This window comes from Anas platyrhynchos, chromosome 5 (assembly GCF_047663525.1).
Source record: "Anas platyrhynchos isolate ZD024472 breed Pekin duck chromosome 5, IASCAAS_PekinDuck_T2T, whole genome shotgun sequence".
Taxonomy (NCBI): Eukaryota; Metazoa; Chordata; class Aves; order Anseriformes; family Anatidae; genus Anas; species Anas platyrhynchos.
Window position 1 is genome coordinate 4,609,309 of NC_092591.1, and position 18,364 is coordinate 4,627,672.

General features: G+C 48.2%; 1 long non-coding RNA gene across 1 annotated transcript; it reads left to right on the forward strand.

Moving 5' to 3' along the window:
• Positions 1-283: 283 nt before the first annotated feature.
• Positions 284-10,872, forward strand: LOC106016102 (uncharacterized). Its single transcript, XR_001188545.5, has 3 exons — positions 284-626; positions 7,223-7,528; positions 7,709-10,872. It is a non-coding gene; the product is annotated as an uncharacterized lncRNA (long non-coding RNA).
• Positions 10,873-18,364: the final 7,492 nt, after the last annotated feature.

The following is an 18,364-nucleotide window of genomic DNA, read 5'->3' on the forward strand; positions in this document are numbered from 1 at the left end:
TGACCATGAGACCCCCAACACAGTGCCCCAGGCTGCTCCGTGCCTCAGTTTCCCCTCTCCACAGTGGGGATGGCATCATCCTGTCCTCCCTGTCTTTGAGCTGAATGGCACGGACTGATACGCCACAGACCCTCACTGTGTTCCCATGCCCCCATCTCTGTAGCACGTTGTTTTTTTTTTTAAGGGCCTTAATGTTACACTAATGCCCTGGAAGCATTTTGCACCTTGTGGCAGGTGAGTGTTGTCAGCCTCATCAGCCCCAAACATATCCCAGGTGGTCCCTCCGCATTCCCAACCCACCTGGTGCATCAAAACCTCTAACACCTCCTGCACCTAACCCATGCTTTGCACAACCTCTTTTTTCGCTTTATTTCAGCACCCAACACCATGCTGGGACCACCACGCTGCATCTTGGGGGCTGGCAACTCTGCAGCTCTCCCACCTCCTGCTCCCTCTTGGGTTGCTTTGAAACCTTGCTGGGTTTTGTCTGGGTTTTAGCAAACACCCTCTTGCCTGGCTTTGTTTCTTTTCCACCTTCCCATTTTTTACTCCTTTGAAATGGGCTTACGCTCCCCATGAATTTGACATGTGCGTGAAAAGAAAGTGTGAGTTTGGCAGCTCCGCAGGTGAGTTTCGGTACTGGAGGGGACAGCGTTCACCTGGTTTTGCTCTGCTGCTACTGGAGCTCTGACATGCACCAGGCTTTCCATGCGCTCAGCTGGCTCCTGCTTTAAAACGGGGGGAAAAATATAAAAATTGGGCAAAGCAAGGGAGGCGTGAGGCTCATATGGTGTGGGAGCGGTGGGGAAAGCGCAGCGGTGTTGGCACTAAAAGAGCAGTGAGAAAAGGGGTGCTGGGCATCGCGGGGCAGGGGCTGGGGGGATAATTCCCCGTGGCAGCAATGTGCCACCCTCAGAAACCCATTTGGGTTGGTGTTACGGGAACCGGGGTGGTAGAACTCCATTCACCAGCAAATAACTTCAGTATTGCCAGTCACGTCACATTGTGGTTGTTTGGAAATAATTATATCCATATCACAGACAGTAAATAATAGATGTGCTTTCACTAACATTTTATTCATGTTCTGTTTTAATATGGCAAACTTAGAAGTAATTTAATCTCCCAGTAAATTGAACTGGTAGGGGGTTCTTCACACAGAAGATTGCAAGTTATTAATTCCAGGCAGTCTTCATCTTGTACAATTAGTCACTGTTTGCAGCTGGAAATGTTTTATTAATTTTCCATAGCAGTTGATTTTCCACAGTTTTCTCAGTTTAAATTAAGCAGTAAGAGCTGCTGTTTCTTCTTAAATAAATTTCCTTTCCACAAAAATACATGCCTCTGGCTATGTCAATTTTCCCGTTTGATTAAAGTGCCAGCAGGCAATTAATAACTTAATGCATTTTAAAGTACTTTTGGAAAAGTAATTTGAATAGCCAAACTTGTACATTTGAATTGATTGTTGCAGAAGATTTAACACACGTTCTTAAATCACAGAACCTTGTAAAGGACAAATGAGGAGCTGCAGAAAAAGTAGGCACCGTCTGGCGCCGTCTCCTAAATCTTGGGGGGTCCCCTAAGGCTGGGCCTTTTGGGGGATACCCCATTTGTCCCAGACATTTCCAGTCCCAGCAGGAGCTCCCAGCACACTGGGAACCCACCAGCTGCTGGGTCCCTGAGGGACCATTAGGGTTGTTCAGACCTAATTGTACTGCCTAGACCCATGCCCACGTTTGTGCTCACCCCATGTCCATATCCATGCCCAGGACATCGTCAGTGCCACATTTTTTGAAGACTTTTGCCCACATCTTCCCATGGCCATCGCAGCTTGGGACTGATGCCCCAGCTGGACCTGCTGTTGTGGCCCTGGAGGTGGCTGTAGGGCTGGATGCATCACCCTGTGAAGCTTGTGGGATTGCTGAGGTCGTGGTGAGTGGCCAGGCCAGCAGGGTTTTGGTGTCTCACAACTCACATTGGGATCCCTACAATGTGAGGGGGCGAACAACGCCCTTGAGTCAGTGGCATCATCCCTCTGCTTCCCTAAAATGTGCACTTAGGGACTGGAGGGAAATGCTGCACGGACTGTATCCAAAATGCTTCAGCCCTTACCTTTATCTTCCTTTCAATCAATCTTGGAATTGGTCTGATATTTATTTATTACTTCTTTTAAGATGAGTCATCAGAATCAGCAATTTTATCACACTTCTCTTGCAGAAGCCACCAAATGTCCTTCTTGCGCTGCCCGGCTGTGGGCTGCTTCCCCAGGACAGACAGCCACGAGTTCCACCTGATGCCTCCGTGGGCTGGAACGGGATTATTTTTCTCACTGCTGAGCTGACTTTTCTGCTTTTCTGACTTTTCAGTGCAGGCTCGGGAGCAGGAGCAGCAATCCGCGCTGTGGCTATCGGCGCTTTGCACATCTGCGAGCGCGGCGTGCCCCAGCTGAGAACTTCAATTCACTTAGTGCACGAGGAAATGGCAGCTGCGTTGCCTTGATAAAAAGTAATAATCGTGATGAAATAATAGGATTAATGCCAGCTATTGCTGTTTAGCCGAAAGGTCATTCTGACAGATGTAAGCTTTATCAGGAAACATCAAAATATCAGATTAGTTTTGTGATTTTATTTAAGGAGAGGGCACTGAGAAGAAGAAGTGGGGAAGGTGAACATCCCTGGACTTCTCTGGGCTCTGGCATTGGGCTGGAAGCAGCTTCTGGTCTGCAAACACCGTGACTGGTGCCAAAAATTTTGAGGGGTTGCATGGTTTGGTCTGACCCCATCCCCTGCCTGCCCAGGCTGGGGGTGGTTTCCACCTCCCTGGTGCAAGCAGAGCCCAGATGAAGCCAGTGTGCCCCAGTATGGTGAGGGAAGGGGCAGAAATTGCTCTGGTTTTGTTCTGCGAGCAAAAGGTGTTTTCCAGCAAAAGCAAAACGTGGCTCTTGCTTCGGCGTTGGCGGCTGGACAGCCGGGGGGCTGCTCCCCCACTGCTGCTGGATCAAACTCAAGCAGGAGCCGTGGGATGCCAGCCCGCCTTGAACGGCAAGAATCAATCCGAGGGAACCAGGCAAAATCCCCCAATCTCAAAATAATGAAAACAAAGCTATCCCGGTAATCAAATCCACGAGAACCGCAAAGACAATGCAACTCGGATCTCAGCTGGCTCAGAGAAAGTGTCCATTACCGGGGGATTAGCGCGAGGGAAGTGCACAGCCAGGCAATAGGAAGGGAAACAGGCTGCACAGCCGGGTAATAGCACAGCCCGGGCTGGGTTAGGAGGAAAAGGTGGGCGAATTATAACATGAGATACTCCAGAAATCTACCGAATAGAAAAACAAGCGCTGCGGAGCCTGCCTGTGCTGCACTGCCTGCCTTTTTGAGGAACCTCGATGGCTTGCAGCTCTCAAAGAGAAATTATCCCGGTCTTTCCCTGGGCACGCTCATCTGCCTGTGTCCCCTCGTGTGCCACACGTCACCGTAATGCCTCAGAGACATCTCCCTGGTTTTGGGGACTGCACGGTCCCTCACACGGCTGTGCCAGACCTTTGGGATCCCGCTAACACCAGCAGGTACTGATTGTGTTCACCCCACTGCTGTTTTTCAGCCATCTTGAACACGTCCTGAACCGTTCATTCCTTAAATTTCATTGCAAACAGATATTCTCTGAAAGGCATTGATGGATGGCGGAGTATTTCTTAAAAAGCAGGGCAGGAGAAAGCCCTGTGCAATTAAGAGGTGTCGCACATGGAGGTGGCACATCCACCTGGTGCATCCATCGCTGTTTGGAGAACATAGGGCTGCAGCTTTTCAGTGTCCAGGACTGCCCAAAGCCCTGGGGGCTGCAGAAGGTCCTGGGCACCCCTAAATCAGGAGGCACAGACCCCGCAGCACCGTGTACCCAAGGCAGATGGGAGGAGATGCAGGCTCTGTCTCTCCAAGGAGGAGGCTCCTCTGTCAGGGGGAGCCTGGCTGCGTCAGAAATGGGGCCAGCCTCTAAATAGGGGCTTAATCCGAGTTAAAATTAAATGGGCTTAATCTGGGCTTAATCTGAAATAATACCTCTGGTGCTTTGGAGGTGCTGGCGGTGTGTCTGCAGTGCCAGCCTGGTGCTGGGCAAGCCGGAGGTGCACGCAGCATCCCACTGGTCTTGCTCTCAGCCTGGCCACGAGCTGCAGCTCGGACACCTCTTGGTGCAAATCCAGGGACGGTGACTCCACCACCTCCCTGGGCAGCCCGTCCCAACGCCTGCCTGCTCTTGCTGAGACAAAAATTGCTTCCACAGCTGCCAGCAGGTCCAGCCGTGGGCCATCCCAGCTCCTCAGAAAACCACCAGCTTTTTTTCTTTTGCATTCCTTTTCCTTCGGTGTTTGGCGTGCAAATGCTCGCTCCCTGGAAAATAATGTATATTGTCTCGAGGATTTATGTATTGGCAGCTGCAATTTGTGAGACTCTACAGGCTCTGCTGGTAGCTTTGTGTACCGGAGGTTTCATTTTAGTGTCATCAGCCACAGATTATGACTGCAAGGGGTGCCTGTCTTTAATCTCATTTTTTGAAGGAATTAATATTATTAGTTTTGATGAATTAATGGTATTTAGGTGTGCAAGGTTAGCATGAATTAATGTCCACCTATTTCTGTTGCGTGGCTGCCTGTTGTAAAAGGGCTCTGGTAAGCAATCTTTACATAGTCTCTTTTTTCCTTCCCCTTCTTTCTTTTGTAATGCTCTTTTAGAAGCTTAAAAATAATGTTTGGGATTTTTTTTTCCCCTCTTTTTTTAAGTAGAAAGAAATATTGAATATATTCCCTTGGGCAGAGCTGATATTAACTTAGCCACTGCTGAGTCACAGAAGGCTAACCAGCGCTGGGAGCCCGACCAAAATGCTCGGCTTTAGAAATGGTGCAGGTGCAGGGATAATTCCCAGCTTTTGGGGGATATCTTGGGTTGTTGTGGTGGTCTGCCAGGCGTGCTGACACCTCGGGAAACCCACAGCACGAGGAGCTGGGCTGCATCAGGAATTACCACGTGCAACCCCGTGCCTGTTGGTGCTTCTCTGCCCATACCAATGGTAGCAACAGGTTGGTGGCCCCGTGTGTTTTCATGGAAAACACAGAATCACCCAGCTCCGAGAACCAGAAATATTCATTTTTCCAGGCTGAATGTATTCATTATCAGCTGAATCTGGCATATTTGGGGTCAATACTGCCCATCAGGTCAAAGTCACATCAGCACTGATCTCTGTAGCTGGCTGGGGGCCACCCAAGACGTGACCATGAGGAGAGAACTGAGGATGTTGTGGGATGTTATGGGATGAGGCTGTGCTGGACAGGCAGTCCTATTAAAGTGTAGGGTGGATTGATCTGATCAGCTGGAGCTGGCCTGGCTTCCTTATGATGATGGAGAGGAAAAGTTGGCTCTTGGAGAAGATGACACCTGGCATTGACTCGATAGTCATGAACAATAGTCAGTGCGCTTCTTCCACTTGTTTGAGGTGATTTTCTAGATCAACATCATTGTGGTGGGGAATAAAAACTCGACACAAATATTGCAGACTTGGTGACCAAAATGTCGTGGCGGGTCAGATTTTGACTTTCTGTGCCTGGGCTGAGAAGACTTAACTTTGAAAAAGGTGGGCAGTCTTGAGGGTCTTCTTTGCCACTCCAGCCTCCTTCAGAAGGACAGACGGCTGTGTCCGCCCCTCTCTCTGTCCATCCCGTAGAGAGGCTGGCATTTTACAAGGTTGCTGGGGAAAGATTAGACTGATCTAAGAAGTTTAAACCTCAGCACAGAGGTTTGTGGTACCGACTTTATCCTTGTGACTACAAGCACCCTACTTCTGGAAACAGGCAGCAATACTTGCTTCCAATTCTTGGAGAATAAGTCCACCAGCAAAATCATTTTCTAGAATAAAATAAAGGCAAAACTGAGTTTTCTAAAGAAACATGCCACAAGCACTGAGACACCAGGTCTCTATCATTGTTTTAAAGATTATATAGGTGGATACAAAAGTATTCCTGCGTGGTCTTGCATTTGGTACGAGCTGAGCACCTTACAGAAAGCAGCGCGTGTCTGTTGTAGTTCCCTGCCATGAGACACGTGGTAAGATCTTAGGAGCTGTCAGTGTTATCTCAGTGGAAGGAACTTTTCATTGAGGATTTTGCTTCTTTCCTCGTGAGGAGTCACCAGGAACAGGCAGGGGAAGCCTGTAGAGCTGGAGGGATCCAAGCTTTATTGTGCCCATCCTTAATAACCAGCACGTTCTCCGGTGACAACCACAAAGCCTTGCCCCAAACTGGGTTTGCTACAGCGTGCTGGCTTATAAAACAAACCCAAAATGTCCAAAACCCTTTCCCAGGGAAGCACCTGTATTGTACAATAGGTTTCTTTCTCTGGTATAGGTATATTTAGGAATAACTAAGTCTGTGTAAGACTGCCTTGAGCTGTTCTTTAAGTTAATTATCACTTCTTTGGGTACTATGAATGGCTGTTCAATGACACTGTCAGCGAGTGGAATGAACCAAATTATTTTAATTATGGAGTAATTGCACAGAGTGATGGTAATTAAATCTTGATCAGTTTAAGTGAGTGAATTAATTGCTCCAACTTGGAATGCACACCGCAGCAAGAGGAGTTGTTTTGTAGTTTAATTAACACCAGCCACTAAATTCTTATCATATCTAAAATGCAGACAATTAATGAGTTTGATTCTGCTCTCACCTTAATGGGAACTAGGACAGAATGCATGCTGAGAAAGGTAGCCGTGGTAGCAAAATGACAGAAAACTTAATATTCCTGTCAGTTGTAGAGATGTATTAGTTGCACTCTCCGCTTTGCCTTCCAGTGAAATGTGCAAATAGAAATATTTCCATATAATTAGCTTCTGGCCCCATTTTGTTTCGATACTCACTGATCTGCTAAACAGGAGACATTTCCAAATTTGTTAATGTTTGCAACTTCAGCTGCCTGTGCTTTCAGGTGATTTTCAGCCTCTTCCTCTGGTCTGGTCCAGCTTGCTGCTCCTGGTGGGACCCGTGCTTGGTGCACCAGCCCATGGCTACCTCCTTCCCTGTGCCATGTGCCAACGAGCTGCAACCATTTTGTTGTGTGATGAGCACACAGCCTGCTCCTTAATGACATGCCCACCTTCTGCCCCATCTGACAGCTTTAGAAATTACCTTATCTCATAGGTAATGTGGTCGCTTCGCTTCTTTTCTCTCCTACCATGGTAGGGGTGGATGCAGAAGACCTTCCCAATGGGAAGCTGAGTTGGAGGAGGATCTGGGTGCCTCTTCCCTGCTGAGACAGGCAGGAGCTGGAGGACACCACGGTCACAGAAGGAGAGTGACATGGTGGGGACACTTCTGGACCAGCCTCGGCCTTGTCAGCAGGTTCTTGTGGAGGGCATTCAGCTCTCAGTCATGGTTTCCATCAGGCGACTCCAATTAAAGCTTTAGCCAACGCTGTACAGGTTTATACATGTTCGTTGATGTCACAGCCAGGAAGACAAACCACGAGGAAGACGAAACACAAGGCAGGTAAATGAGGAATGCAAGAGCTTGTCATTGAGCGTGAGGCTAATATTTCAGCACTCTTACCTACGTTGCACTGAAAACATATTTTAATCAGGCCATCTCTACGGCCTGTAAATTAAAATGCATGGTAATTTGATTGCACGGTTTTGTCTGATGTTATTTAACCACCTGCTTTCCTTTCAGATGGGCATCTTGGTTGCCTCGGGGCATCTCACCACCAGCCTAGCCCCACTCTGCCTGACCAGGGACGGGACATTGCACTGAGATGGAGAAGTCCCACCACGACACCGCTTCACATGTCCACTGTGAGGCTCTTGATGAAATAAAAATGGGACATAGAGCTGTTGTCTTCCCTTACCTAGCTCTTCTACAGGAAATCATGCACATAACAGAGAGCCACGTCCTTCCCTAACAGCACGACGAGGCACTGATTTATTCTGCAGAGAAAGCTGGTGGAGGTGTGACCCGGAGCTGAGGCTGCCATTTGTGAGTTCGTTCCCATCTGACGACTACTGATCGACTGCGCAGAGGGTAACGGCCCCAGCAGGAATGCCACGGCTTAAGTTGCATGGAAATTCAAGAGGGTTTCAAGTATTTAGTTGGAAATTGTAATCATGAAGCCTCCGAATTTAGTTTTGGCCAAACATGGCATCAGTTCAAATATGGGAAAAGAACATAGCAGTCAGGGTCTCTGCCAAAGCCTTTTTTTTTTCCTGCTCAGATATTTCCCATCTCGTTCAGACCTTGGTTGCATTCCCCACCCTTCCACCTCCCCGCTCAGCAGCATGCCTCGGAGATGGGCACAGCTACAAGAGCTAATTCCCTGCTGAGTGATGCCTCCCCTGATTTGAATTGCCATCAGCTCGTGGCAGGACATGGCCTGCTGGAAACAAACGAAAGAACCTGCCGAATTCGATGTATTTCTCCCTCCATTTGTAAGATTTCATGGAGTTAATTCAAATTCATGGCTCCTGTGGCTGCCGTGACAAAATCAGAACCTTATAGATGGCCAACGAATTCCTATTTGTAGGGATTTTTGGTCCCCTGAGGCATGATCAGCTTCTGCTAAGGACAGAAGCCACATAAGGGGTTTAGATAGCAGCTCCCTCTTGCTCTGCACCACCACCAGATGCACGATCCAATCTCATTTATTTCGATCTGATGTCCTATTGTTTCCCCGAAATAACATGGCCAGGCTACGGGGGCTCAATATCTGGCACCAAAGCTTTTTATTTTACCTTTTTTCTTCCTTCTTCAGTGACTTTGTTCATGCACTGTGGGGTCTCCTTGGCGCATGGTATTTGACCAGGTTAAATGTGTTGGGAAGTGGTTGCATCCTGAGGATATTTCAAGGTAAAAGGAACTCGCTGGGTTCTGTCGGAAACATTTCTTGTTTGCCCTGGGCTGAAAGGTGCCACGGTTTGATTTTGGTCGTTCTTGACTGGTTGCAAAAGGACTTGTGGCAGCCTTGGGGTGCAAGCAGCACTGGCCACTGATTCCCATACTGTCAGGTGTTGCTTGTTGCGTGGGAAATGCCAAATTACTTTGGTCCCCATTTCCCCGGAGCTGGATAAACCCCCAAATTCTGATTCTCATCCATCTGTGTATCTCCCGAGCCCCAGCACAGCTTGCAGCCACACCAGCAAACACCGGGCAGCCAGACAAGGAGGAGAATTGCTTGTCTCTGTTACAGGGAGGGTCTGGGACCTATAGGACCCGAATTTCCTCCACATCCCCAGCGTTTTCCAGTGCCATCAAGATTAGCATGGCCCAAATGGTGTGAACATGACGGTGTCCAGCAATGCAGCCCTCCTCCAGGGGGGACTACAAGGAATTGTATGGGAATGGCGCTAATCCCATGCAGCCACGGAGAGCTTTTCCTTCATTTGCTGAATGTATGAAATCCATATGTCATCAATCCCTTTCTGGTGGCTGTAGCCTGTTTCCGAAGCTTAAATCCCTGGCATGTGGCTGGGAGCACAAGGGCCAAGCCCCGGAGCTTGCCAGCGCACGCTTCCACCTCCTGCTTCGCCCGCTGCAGTTGGGTCACCGCCTGGCCTCCGCCACCGTCGGGGAGCTGAGGCTGCTTAAAAATGGTGTTTCTGCCAAATTTCTGGGTCCTGGGCAACATCAGCTCTTTATGGAGAGCATTTCTGTGTCAGCACCCAGTTTGGAGTTTCCAAATCACCCCGCAGATCTTGGGGAAAAGAAATGGGGAAATGGGGCTGGTTTTGGAAGCAACTCAGCCCACTGCATTGGGAATGAGAAAAAAAAAAAAATGGGGCCAAAGAAGGGAATGAAAGCCAGAAAGGGTTTGTGGTCAGGGTCAGGGGAGAGCTCCCCCAGGGTCAGAGCCCTTCTCCCTTTAGCTTTGGGAGATTTGGGTAGCTTTATTTTAGTCCCTTACGACACATTTGCATAAAGCTGCTTTCAGCTGAGTGCTTCTTAGCGCTGGTCCCTGCTCTATTTAAACATAAATGTTTTAAAGTGCACAGACAGGTCTTTAGCAGGAAAAAAAACTGCCTGTGAATTACATTTATTTCTTGTTTACCCACACAGCTCCAGCCGACACTTATCAACAGATTAACTTTCACTAAAGTTTCTGTGTAATATGTTTTAAAAAACCCCTCGAAGTGCAGATTCTATTAGTTCCTGACCTTCTGTTTTAAGAGGGAGAAAGTGGCTTTACGCTCCATGAAATGTGTTAATGCATGGATGGAAGCCCTCTTATCCTCCTGCTTACATTAGGTCCAATCAGGGGAATGGATTACGTTTTTTAATAATCTGACATTAGTATTAAAAAGTAATATTTAAGGCATTAGGTTCCATAACGAGCGCAGCGCGCTCAAAGCTTCCCCTTTGTGTGGGTGCGCGCGTGGGTGCGTTAAAACATATGTTTGTGGGACAATGCATTAGCCCAAACTGCCGAAACACGCAGGGATAAATCGGGGCAGCAGATTACCGCTGACATCACTTTTTCATTTAAAGGCGGGGGGAAGATTTGATGGCCGTTTTAAAACTGCTTACGGAGGGCAGGGATTAGGGGCTGTTAGGAACGGGAGGCCTCGCTCTCCTCCTGGAGCTCCACGGAGTTGAGGAGGGGTGGAATAAGGCCAAGGCCAACGTGTGGTGGTGCTGGGCATACGTCCAGGTCATCTGTTATTTGTGGGGCTGGGAGGTTTTCCCTGTCCTAGTCCCTCAGAAACATTGCCGTGGGACAGGAGAAGAAATGGGGAGTCTCCAACCCTAAAACCAAACGCTTTTAGGGAAGCCAAGTGGCTCCTGGTGGTCCTGGAATGGAGGGATCATGGTGCTGATCCCTGCTGGCCTGGCCCTTCTATTTGTCTAAGTCATCTCAAGCCCTGCATCCCCTGGAAATGGCAAAAAGGGGCTAGAAGAGAAATAGGGGATGCCAGGAGGAGAAAGAGATGCGTGAGGCGTGAGCTGGGAGCTGCCACCCCAGGCAAATTCCTTCAGCATTTCATCACCTTCGAGCAGGACTGCTCACCTCTCTTCCAGGTGTAGTTCATCTAATTGCAGCTTTTAGCACTTCGGGCTCACCTCGCCTTTGTCTGCTCAATTAATCACCACCCCACCGTTAGAAATCTTCTCCTCATGTGGTACTTACCGACCACAGTCAACTCACCGCCTACCCTTCTCTCTGCTAAGCCGCAGATTGCTAAGTGTAATGGCAAAGGGGGGTGTTTTTTTTTTTGCACCCCTACTGCTGCTTGCAGCAATTTTTAGACCTCTCCTGTGCTGTAACAAGTCCCCCTGGGAAGCCTGCCCTGCTCCTGGTTCTCCAGCTGTGCTCGGCACAAGGATGTGGCTCCACACCCGATATACCCAGGGGGAGATGCACGCACTGGGTGCAGGCAGCCGAGGCCAAAATTCTTCATCTTCCATCCCTCCGAGCATCCTCTGCTCCCACACACCTCCTGCTCCTGAACCTCCCCGACAGCAGTTCTCCAAACCGCAGCAAGCCCATGCCTTTCGCTCTGCCGTCACCAAATAATGCTCCCGTTGCAACATATGTGCAGGAACCGGTGTTTGGTGGCAGAAGGGGAATCCACAAGCTATCCAGCCGCTGCACCTGCCCGCTTGGACCCAATTCCCCGGCTCCTCTTTGCTCGCTGGCCTTACTCAGGTCCCAGGCTGGGAAACCAGCTGGGAAATCCACTCCTTGCAGGCTCCAGCATGGGAGCGAGGGGCAGCTTCTGTTTGACCACAACCTGGGGGAATTTGGCTGTTGGTTTTAATTCCAGCCAGCCCGTGACGGGAGAAACTCAAGCGAGCCAAAGGAGGTGGGAGACAGGATCTCCCCCACCAAGCCGGGCTTGTGGCACATCTTGTCTGGAGCACAGGGAGAAATGTGTCGGCTCGAGGCAGCCACCCTGTTGTCTGCAGGCTGCCTGCCTTCCCCCTGCCCTGCCGTGGTGTTAGAAACACGCCGGGGCTGTCTGATCGGCGTCTCCTTGTCCCCAGGCTCCAGGCAGGATGGATGTTTTTAGGGAGGGGTTTTAACTGGCAGAATCTCAGCGGTGGGATTTTGGCCAGGACAAGGGAAGAAACTGCCAGGTTATGCAAGGCTTGGGGTGTTTAGCAGGGAGCTGCCTTCCCCTAAAGTGCTGTGGAGATAGAGGATGGAAGATGTGACCCATAGGATGCCTCCATCCTGCCTGTGGTGCCATTGTCTTATACTTACAAGCGAAAAAAATCCACAAGGTTCCTAAAAATCAGAAGAAAAGTGATTAATTATCCCCTATATTGCAGAAGAATTGCCTGTGCTGATTAAGCTGTTGCTCATTAGCTTGTAATGATTATCAAGTCAGCAACAATTGACGCCTTTGCCCCTGGCAGTAATGGCAGCGCAGGCTGGCTGAAGCATCTTGGGTCATAATGCACCTATTTTGCACTTTTTCCTGCTAATATCATGCCCAAATATCTGCACAGCTGCCCCCGTTGGAGAGTCCCCTGTTCCCTGCAAGATCCTCCAGCTCCTTCCACAGCGCAGGTTGAGGCAGATTTGTGGAAGGCAGGAGATTTTGTTTGTGGCTAAATCTTTTGTAGGATTTTCTTTAAAGGCCTTAATGCCATCAGAAAACAGCAAGAGCCACATTCCGCTTTCTGTCGGAGCGAATCTGGAGGAAATCAGCCGAAGGCAGTGAGGGGTTGCTGGATTTCTCCCCGTGTAAGCAGAAGCAGAGTTCAGTCCCCAGCACTTGGCTATTTTCTGCACCAGCAGTTCTGGCCTTGGAAAAAACGAGATGCATTTTTCTCATTTGGGCTTGTGAGGAGCTTGAAAATACCGGGCCACAGAAAGCGGAAGAGAAGTCTGAGGCTTGTAAATTATAAACGGTGGCAACATCGGGTGTGTTAATGTAAAAGCAGATGTTGTGGTGGCTGCTGACCTCGAGACGCTGCAGTCACCCTCTGCTGGGCTCCTAGATGCAGGAGAGGAGGAGGAGGAGGCTGTAGAAATTGTTCCCTCACTTAATTTAACAAGGGTTTTGAAGGTCTCAGGAAACACCCTGCCTAGATATTATTTCTTTTTATCCACCCCTGAAATAACAGTTATGGGAAATATCAGTATATTCTGCTTTGGCCTCTTGCTTTATGCTAAATGTTGTTTTGATGTGATTGTCAACACCTGCTTGGTGTTAAAAGGGTGCTCAGGGTAAGATCACTCTACCTGAAACCCAGGATTAGGCAATGCTAAACTGGAAGTTTTTGGTCTCCATGGGACCAGTTTAAATTTTCCAGTTCCATTCCTAGAAAGCCACATCCATGGGAGAACTTACTGGGGCTCTGCCTTTGGTTTCCCTTTCATTTGCACAGTCTGCAGCCCCTCTTCTCAGCCACCTGTGAGCCTCCAGCATGCTCATCAGCTCCTTCTGATTATGAAAACGTTTGGGGCTTCAAGGAGAGGAGACCTGGGTTCAGGCTGTGCTTTAACACGTGCTCAGTGGTGGCCTTAGTTCTGATGTAGGCAACTTGTGCAGAGTGTTCCTCCTCTGCTCTGCTGCTCTGTGAGCCATGGAGCCTTCTGGTGATGTCCCACAGCCACAGTTCAGCAGATAAATTGAATCTGGGGTCCTTCCCACAGCATCCTCCACAAGGCAGCTAGCTTGAGCACGGACTGCTCATGCAAAGCTTTGGCCACATGGACGTTGAGTAACTGGCGCCATGAATGGGCAAATCGGGTCTGGGTTCATGCCAGGATTTAGTCTGGATTTAAGGTAATCCATTTAATCTGTTTCCTAGCCTGGCCTTCTGCAGGAAATGGAGACAGAGCCAAAATATCTCGATTCTTTTTTTTTTTGTTCTTCCTGACCTCGAAGGAGAACAACCACAGGACCCGTGCGGACACGGGAATGAGTTGTTGAAGCATGTCCAGGAGCTCTACTTGGAAAAACATCCATGGAGTGCATGAGAGATCTGCCTGAGCTGTGGGGATGCTGCCAGACTGAGAGCACAGGTGACAAAATGAGAGTTGGAAGCACTGGAGATCCGAAGCATCATCAGCTACTGTGGGTCTTTCTTCAGATACGTGCCGTGCTTGGGGATTTCTCAGGCCAGGGTGCTGAGTTTGGCCGCCAAGGCACAAGATGACAATTTATCCCTGGTACATGTAATGAAAAAGAAGGATGAAAATCATTTAAATGTGTTTTGTGGTGGTAAAAGGTGTTCCCAACACTGTACCCTTTTTACAAACCCTAATCGCAGAGTAATCCAGGGGTTTGGGGATGAAGGGAACGGGGCCCTCACGTGGTGTACCAGGCGCAGCGGTGAGGTCTGTGCCTCCAGCATGGAGTCACTGTGCACGTCAGGCACCAGACCCGAGCCTACCACTAAGGCACGGGGATAAATAAATAAGTTTAAGGAAATCAGGTGTGAAAACATAGAGCTGATTGTTGGAGTTCTGGGAGAACCAGCCGAGACAAATGGGATCTGTGACTGCTCAGTGTGTCAGAAAATCAGCTGGAAGGCCGCTACGAACGGCGGCAAGCAGGCACCGGAGGTCTTCTGCAAGATGAGAAAGCCTGTTTTATAAAGTTGCAAAATCGTGAAAAACAAGATCTGCATGGGGATACTGGTTCAGTCTAATTTTATTATTATTTGGGGAAGAAAATGAAACTGATGTTTGAAATAGTGAGCGAGCTGTCCTGCGAGCGATGAATATAATAATATAGTAACATCTTTTTTATTTTTATTTTTTTTAATCTAAATTGGGCGTGGATTCAAAAGGCCATCAGTGCCACCAGGGTGACTACAGTGAGCCACCTGTGTGCTGTATCCAAGAGCACAGGTCGTTGAGTGCTTCGGTGAGCGCAGATGTCCCATTTTCTCCTCGGTAGCTTTCAGTCTTCATGGTCCACATTTAACCTGCCGTGGTTAAATGTGGGCACAAACCTGGTCTTCCCAACCCCCTGAAAGCAAGAAGTCATAAAACGCAGCTTATTCGAGCCACTCAAGAACAAATAAAAGTATCATAATCTCCCCCTTCGTGCTTTACAGGCAGTATATCGGCAGTGGAAACACTGCCAAACTTCTTGTTTAAATACTTACTGGTATGGTTAATGTTCCCTGCGAGGACGAGCTTTTCTTACAGAAGGACACTGTTTACGATTAAGACAAGGGCTGGCTACTTTGCCATTAAAATTCTGTGCCAGTCCGGCGCTGACAATATTGAGGCTTTGCTAAATGTGTATACACGCAAGTTCATTAAATGGATGCTGACTGTTGTTACACAAGTACAGCAGTTGAGTGCTTTCTGTATTAACCTTATCACCTGATGGGCAAAAGAAAAGGTTTAACTAAAGCTTAGGACTAATTGAACAGTATTTCAGTATTTTCTTATGTAAAACTGGTTCTGGTCTATTGTTTTTATTTATTTGCAATAACTGTGCTCATTCAAGTTTGTAATGACACTGCCATGGGTGAAGAGAATTTGCTTTAAGTATTATTCTCCCTTTTCCTATCTCCTGCTTCCTCTAAACTGCGTCTCTCAGGGGTAAATCTGCAACAGAGCCCAATACAAAGACAACTCTCTAAGTACACAGCCACTTTCGGAGATATGTTCTCCAGCTCTGTTGTTAAATTACTTTAGAAGTTCCTGTTTATTTTCTCTGCCTGCCTTGGGTATTTCCTGTCAGGCTGAGCGGAGCACAAACCAGGAGGAGATAGCAGAGACTAAGCCTCCCCCTGAAAGGCAGCAGGCGTCTCACCAGCTACACCCAGCTCTCCAAACCACCAGCACTTTCTTTGCTTACTTACCACTAGAGTATGCTCTCGTGCTGCAAGTTCCAGGTGATGGCTGGTTTATTTATTTATTTATTTTTCCCAATAAATCAAAAAGCTTTCAAAAATTCAAGAGCTTTTCGCTTCCCCTAGCGCTTTTCCCCCCAGGAATACTTTTTTTTCTTTTATAATTTATTATGATTATCGTTATTATTATTATTATTGTTGTTGTAGTTAATGTTAATGTTATGTTTATTATTTTATTAATAATATATTGTTATTATTTATTATTATATTTATTATTGTTATTAATGCCTTTGAGCCTACCCTCAAGGCTTTGAGGAAGCCCAGAGAGTTGTTGTGCATTGCTCTGTGGTGGGGTGACTCTGACTTGGGTTTGGACAACTCTCAACTTTTAGAGCATGAATGAAAATGGTTTAAAATACCTGCCTGGCTCATGCTACCCCTAAGAAAAAAAAAAAAAAAAAAAAAAAAAACAGAAAGAAAAAAAAAAAGAGGGTTTGCATGTCCTTCGTGCCTTGGACAGACGTCTGGGTTACACCTGGAGAAGTCAAATCTCATGAATTGATAGATTTCTGCTTACAGAAGAAAAATGTAAATGCACTCTTCAAAGTGTTGGTGCCAACACGAAGTGTGTCTGTAATCCTGCCCTTTGAAACGGCGGTAGTTAGTTATTCAATAAGATAAAGGCTGTTGTGAGCCTGCCCTACCATATTAGAGCAAAGTACTTTGTCACTGGCACCCTAAAAGTTCCAGTTTCTGCATGACAAAGATATAAAACAACTTGTAGGACAATTAAAGAATAGTTTGTCCTCACCATATTATTACCAGACATTGTTCCACGTTTCAATATTCACGTTTAAATTGCTACCTCCCCCCTCAATATAATTGCAATCAGTCACGGTTAACATTGTCTTTGGACGCCTTTTCCAAGTCAAATACAAAGAAGGAAAAACGCCGCAAAGAAAAAAGCCACGCTCTGGATAAAGAGCGTCGCCACCAGCCTGCAGACTGCGCACTTTGCTGCTAAAATTACATTTTAGCAGCCCCAACGGGTGCAGGAACAATGACCCCTCTCATTACCACAGTGACAATGGCTGGCTGAGGATCGCAACGTATCTTTTTCTTCTCCCCGATGAACCTCAGCCAAGGAGGCGAGGAACCTGCCAACGAGCCCAGTGCTTTGAGGCTCGCTCGGTGCCGAGCAGCTTCCCTCACAGCCCCATTTGTACCCCAAATACCCCAAACCACCAGCTCCTCCAGGCAGCCCCGTTAGCTTCCGAGCGGTTTCTTTTGCCGTCTCTGTACGTGCCAGCCGCGGGGTGTAAAGAGGCCTTCTCTAAATTCCCCTAATACCTTTCTTGGTCTCAGTTCATGCCTTTTTTTCTTGTGTGTGCGTGTGCTGGTTACGTTTCAAAAGGGCCCTCCAGCACCAGCTTTTCCATTCCTCGAAATCTGATGTGCTGTTTTTTCAGTCATGTCGACCTTTAATCCTGCCTTTTTTTTTTTTTTTCAATAAATGCAAACCTCATTTTCTAACGTCCCCACTTAGATCTAATCCATAAGGCCATTTATTATCCTCGTTACCCTCTTCTATACCTTTTTCATTTGTATTCAAAAGCCTCCCTTTAATCTGTCTCAATTCTCCAGGTATGGCCTCGCTGCTCTTTTGTACAATCCCATAATGATTTCTATGGATGCGTTTTAGCCTTCCATCGATAGGTCTCAGGAAGCTATTTACCTTCTTTAACTACTCCCACGGCGCAAAAGCAGTTTTAATTCCTTTCTTTTTTTTTTTTTTTAACATCCCACACAGTCCCCTTCAATCCTTTCCTTCACCAGCACCTCGCGTAACCCCACTCGGGGCGTAAAGCTTTACTTATTTGTTTATTTATTTATGTATTTATGTATTTGTTTATTTATTTGTTTATTATTTACACAATACACATCTGTACTTCGAGCACTACATGTGGAAGGATGATTTAGGATTTACATGTGGTGGGGAGCCGTCGGGCTTTGCGTGTGCCACATTTCACAGAGCCCGGCTGCTTTCGCTCTGGATTTACACCAGTTGGAAGAGGAAGCCCTCACCGGGCTGCATGTGAGGAATTTATATTTAAAATTTAGTGCGTGGAGGGGCTGTTGGGGCAGGGCAGCGACGGCTCCGCCTCAGGACAACCCCGAGCCCTGTGGCTGCCGTCGCCTGAGGCGATGGCGGCGCGGGGGCACGGCGCCTGAGGCGGCCCCGCCCTTCCCGCCCACAGGTGCTCCCCCTCCCCCCCGCGCCGCTCCGCGGTGGTTTCATCCCGCACCCCCCCAAATCCGCGCGGTGGTCGCGCCCCGCCGCACGGCTCTCCCCGCCTTCCCGACCGTACCAAACCTCCTCAGAGGGGGGGAAAGAGTGACAGAGCAAAGCCTACAGGAGCCCTCCAAGACTCTAAACGCCGCTTATTTCCCACAGCCTCTCTGTTAAAGACGTCTTTTGGAGGGCAGACGGAGGGAGCGAGGAGGAGGAGAAGGCGAAGTGGCGACTCACCCCCCCCCACGAGGGGTGCGGAGTGGTTCGGCCCGCCCGGC